Below are 6,009 nucleotides of genomic sequence, written 5' to 3' on the forward strand. Positions count from 1 at the left end.
ACCGCGCGCTCAAGCCGCGCCACTCGAGCCACAGCTTCGGCCACCTCTCGCACATCCCGCCAGGGGGCGTAAGTGTCCTCCTTCGTTTTTTATTGCTGGTCAATCTGTAAATAACACTTTGATTGTATGTTGTTATTAAGCGTTCTGGGTGGGGATGGCTTTCGTTGATTTTTTATTCTTATGGTTATGTAACAATAATGAGTTTGTGCAATTTAAAACGTGCGAACTGAGTCGCAAATTACCTACTTTATCAGACTTCTCGCTCGCACTTTAAGGAATATAGGAAATCTATCTTTCATTTCTTTTGTTGTCTGACGCAATTAGCACGTTTTAGCTCTGATATACCATTGCGTTTTCATTTACTTTTAATTCACAACTATGTATGCGTGATAATACTGATGCAGTACTAACCTTAGCCAGAGATAATGTCAAACCTTAGCTCATACCGTAGGGTTTAGGAGCTGACTAACAAGTTTGCTTTTCTTCTCTTCATTGCTTACCGATAGCCACCGCCGATACCGCCTAAAGCGAGGCCCAAACCGCCACCAAGGCGCAAAGTTTTCCAACTGAGGTCGAAAGTAAGTTTTTATGTTGTGCAAATGCTTTATTTTGTGTACGTGTGTTTGTGTGTGTGTGTGTGAAATTGACTGATTTGGCTGGAAGCGTAATGCGACAGTTAAATGATTTACGGTAAAGACCTAAAAAATAGTAAAAAGTAAAAACAATGTATTTTTTATATGTTATAAAGATATTTTATTTATTTATTTCAGTATCCTGACCCTCCTCGTTCGGATGTTCTGCAGTACTTAGACCTTGACTTCCAGACCAACAGACCCCCTATGAAGGTAAATAAAGTTAATTTACTACTATTTACATGTAGGGTTTCTTACCATTCGTACACCGCCACCGCCGCAGTTAAAATAATTCTTATTCATTCTTTCATGATGATCATTGGCAGAGGTCTATCCTTATCCAGTAGTGAACGGTTTAGATGATAATGATTCATATTTGTTTGATTTTGAGTTTAAGTTACGCCTATAAATTAATATGAATACAAATTCACATTACAGCCAGCGGACGTAGCCAAACGAAAGGCGGCCATTGCTGAAGCGAAATCTACTTACAAGACTGTAGACTTTGTGAAGACAGAAGCGTTCAACAGCACCCGTGAGGACGCAGAGGCGTTCCGTTTGCACCAACAATGATACCCGCCTCCCGGGTTCCCCCAAAGGGAATACCGGAAGAGACGAAACTTCCCCTGGTAAACAGCCAGCCGCAAGTGATGAATCTGTAGGTGACAAGTAGCTGATGTTATTGATAAACAATCTACTGACCCATTCTGAAGAGAAACGCAGCCGTCCCAAAGGCAAAGGAAATGACAAACTTTTGGCTTTTTTCATGCTCTAGTTAAAACATACAGTCTGTACAAACAAAAGATGAATCATATACAAAATAGTAGGTCCTTGACTGTTTATGCTGCCGGTAATACATACTTTGTTGGTCCACTGCTCACAAACACGATTCTATTACTAGCTCAACTCGCTTGTCGTTTATCGCCGCCGGTGGGACAACTGCTCTAGGTTATAGGTACATCGAATTTCGACGTTTTAGGCCGCGGCTGAGCAGGTAGGCCGCTTGCTTACTGAGTCACCTTGTGAGCAGCTAAGTAAAACCAACATGTGTGGCCGCGGCCTTACAGAGTTGTCAGTTGCGCTCGGGATGGTACCTATATTATGAATTCGTGAATGGTTTGTAGATTAGGTATTGATCTTTATCGCTCTTGTCATTAGGTAGGCTATGTATGCTGCCTCATATAATGTGACCGTTCAATTTAGATAAATACGTTCTAGTAGAATAAGTAAAAAAATAGTATTATCGACATCACTATTATATATCAATTTTTTATTGCCCCGTGTCCAATATGTCCATTTTTATAATAGTCTAAATATGTTTTACTTTTAGACTATATTTATATGATATACCTACCTTTAGAATTTTGGACCTCATCTTACAAAGTATTTGTCGGATATTTAATTATGTTATCGAAAAATATATATACTTTGATAAATTTAAATAAAGATTAAATTTAAACAATTTTGAACCGATTTGCTCATTTAAATTTACTTTTATATAAATACTTATATCAATAATATCTACTATATTCTTTCATAAATAAGACTTTCGTATACTTTATTTTTTTTGACCGGATGGATGAAGGCGTGTTAGTAAATTACATAAGTAAGTAATAACAAATAATCATTAACTAAACAAAATAGTTATTATGGAACTAATTCTATTTATATGTATAAATATAAATAGATCACCTTTCTGTGACCTATCAGCTTTAATGTTGTTATTAATGTAATAATATTAGCCATTTCAATTTTTATATAAAACAAAAAAAAACTCATATAGGTACTTGTCACTATGTCATTCATAATAAAAAAAAAAAACTCATCGCACCAAAAAAATTAGAAGTATCTATAAATATTAATAAATATCCTTAAATAGTTTAGTATAAAATTTATTAAATTTACCAAAAAATCATTAGGTACATCATAATACCTGCGTAGGTAATATTTTATATTAACATAATAATAACAACTTATAAATAGGTACATATATACATATACCTAACTCATAATGATGTAAAATGTTGTCATGTTAAAGTGGAAAATATGGTCGGAAATATGGTGGTTTGCGAAATGGATTTGATAATAAGGATAAATATAAAGTTTTTAGTGTACTTAATGAAAATTTTTATCATTTTTTTCGCCATATTTAAGTTAGGTTGGATTTGCATGGGTCATCTTAACAATTCCTCCTAATTACTTACTAAAAATAATTTAAAAAATTATCACTCAATGTTCAACGGTCTCGTGACTTTTTGGTTCATTTTACAAGTAATAAATATATTAAGTAATTAGGTATTCATATTATTATGTATGTTGATATGAATGTACGGCATGATAAATAATAAATCGATTTTAAAATACATAATTTTTGATCGTTTCTTATATACAATGTGTGTAAGTACTTACATACGAATAATTTTTATGAATGAAACTCTTGAATGAATTTTACAAAACATCACAGTTGAGGTATTGTACTAATATACTTAGGCATATATGTATTTAATATTTAAAAACAGTATTTAAAAATTTACATAATTCATAACTTTATTAAATCATCATTGTGCATTAGAAGAGAAAATTTGAGGTTGTTTTAAAAGTGAGATAAAAATATACATACATCTATGTATGGTACGTAATGAAGCATAAGTATTTTATATTTATCATAATTAGGTATATACTATGCATACTTTAATAGTATTGATGGCACGAGTGCTGGTGGAAAATTAACGTATTACGATACGCACAAATGATTAAAAATAATAAGTATTTAATTTATAAAAATATTTCTTATAAGACTTACTTATATAAAACATGTTGTTTTAATTGAACGGCACTTAGAGGCAGCATTACAGAGCTTAGCATATAAATACCTAGATACTACAGATTTGTAACACTATTAGATATTTATAGTAATTATACATTCATTCAAATTTGATCATTTTACCAGTATACCTACATTATTTAATATAATTAATATTCTTGAAACTGTTCCGTAGATTTGATATTAAAAAATATAGTAATGTATACAAAAGAGTGTACTATAAAATTCTGAAATCTTTGAAGTTCTACTATTATAATAAGTGTAAATAGAAACAGTTCCCGGTTACATTGTATTGCATCTCTTAATATCATTTTTATTTTCAACAAAAAAGAACTATAAATGCTATTAAAATGGTTCTCAAATCACAATATATTATAATTAGTAAAAAAACAATCTGCATAAATTTATATACAATCATGTCGATTTTAATGAAATGGAATGGTGTGCCTTTGTGGAAATTGTGAACTGTGTTACAGAGAGTGAATATATTTTCAGTCATACTATAAGTAGGTTAGTAATTAAAAAGAAAGTGGCATTGAATGTGTGTCTCGCTTGTAAGGATATAAATAAAATACGTAGGAAATTAGTCCAGCTTTACAACGATCTGTACCTATTCATAAAATACACAATTTTCTGTTTGTCAATAATGATGGAATATCAAAATGTATATAAAAGTGTATTAAACATACATAGGTTTAAGTGACAAAAACAGGATGCTTGTTTTAAAATCTTACAATTTTAGACTGTTCAATCACAAGTATGAAATTATTTTTCCAAAAGGGTAAATATTTACCCAACATAAGACAACAAAAAGGATGGTGATCTATCGCATTTTTTTAATTTAGTTAATATTCAAAAAGTTTTTATATTTTCATTTTATAGCTTAATAAATATTTAGTAACATTTTGATTTCAGTTTTTTTTATTTTTATTTCCCTTGTTTTTCCTATGTGTGCTTTTTCAGTGCGATTTTAAGTTTTATTACTACGAGTACTTATATTTATTTATGAAGAAAACTAGGTATTAACTGAGACTGGAATATGATTTACTTCCGTGTAATTAAGTATTATGATAAGCACGCACAACACTATTACGGTGTTTAATTATTTAATTATTTTCTATAAGTACCTACATGTTAATGAATCTTATTATTATTGCCTAGTTTGGGGTCGGGTGGCCGTGTGTGAGATGTCCGCATATTATTTTTATATTGGCGACTCATGCACTACACTGCCTAGATGTGCATTATGCAGAGTCGAGTGGAAAACAGATGGGGCAGAGGAGTAGTGTGCAAAGCCAGAACTTCGCATTTCATACCAAAACATTGTTTTCTGAATCTCTACTGAATAAAACCATTACTACAGATATTAATAGCATTAAAAGAGGTACTTAAGTACCAATATTATAAATTTTATATCAGGTAAAATGCAAACTTAGTTATTGCAGCGTTTTTACTAATAAGGTATATTCTACAGTAAATAAGTATCTACATGTTCTACTATTTTCTGTAGATTTTTATAAAAAATATAAATAAAAGTTAAAAAAAATGTTGATCTTAGAGAAAAAAAACAAAAAGTAAAAAAAAAAATATTGTGACATTTAAAATTACCAAACTGTAAGTGTTTATAAAATATTATGTATATGTAACAAATGTTACTTGTTACCCCTTTGATCTTGTTAGGTAAGTACATTATTTATCTATTTATGTATAACAGCCTAGGTATTTGAATAATCTATTTATCTTATTGGAAATGAAGTGAGAATGTTGCCTATTTATTAAAGATGGAATGTGTGTGCCTTGCCCGGAAATGGGGTCACCTGAAAGTTAGCTACTGTTTAAAACAGGACTAAATAATGTAAATTATTTACAACCTCTTAGACCGACGTTCTCGATAGATTGGTATAGCTGGATATTGTATGGAATTGAAACAGATGAGCTATAATCTTATAATATATATTCTTGTACAAATATGAAAATATCTTTAGCTTTACATAAAGGAATCAACCCGCACTGGAAAGCGTGGTGGACTAGGCCTAAAACTAAAATGATGGAAGTCATTGGAAAGAGACTCGTGCCCCAGCACGTGGGGACGTCATGGGTCGTAATTATAGTGAGATTATAGAATGTTAATTTAAGATTATAGGTAAGGTTAAGGTGTACAAGGGGTCTTTATTTTTATGACACCTAAATCGGGTGCGAAATTATTACAAATGTAAGACTTACCTAACTACTCTGCGGTGGTAAGTTAAACTCCACAAGGTATGTTTTATATTGATATAAGTAATAATAAATAATATAATAATTATGTATGATTAAGCCGAAGGCAACTACACTGGACTGCAAAATAAGTATAAGTATGTAGGTACTTGTATAAGTTTGTGTATACTACATTTTTAATTTTATCTTTTTTCTAATACAAAGGTACTTTCCTGTAGGTACTAGTTATTGCAAAAGGTGTATGGCGATAGAGGGATAGTCATCCACATAATTCTGAACAACTTTTGTGTTAAGATAATGTAGTTAGGTACATACTTAATACTTTTTTTATAGTGA

This window comes from Plutella xylostella, chromosome Z (assembly GCF_932276165.1).
Source record: "Plutella xylostella chromosome Z, ilPluXylo3.1, whole genome shotgun sequence".
Taxonomy (NCBI): Eukaryota; Metazoa; Arthropoda; class Insecta; order Lepidoptera; family Plutellidae; genus Plutella; species Plutella xylostella.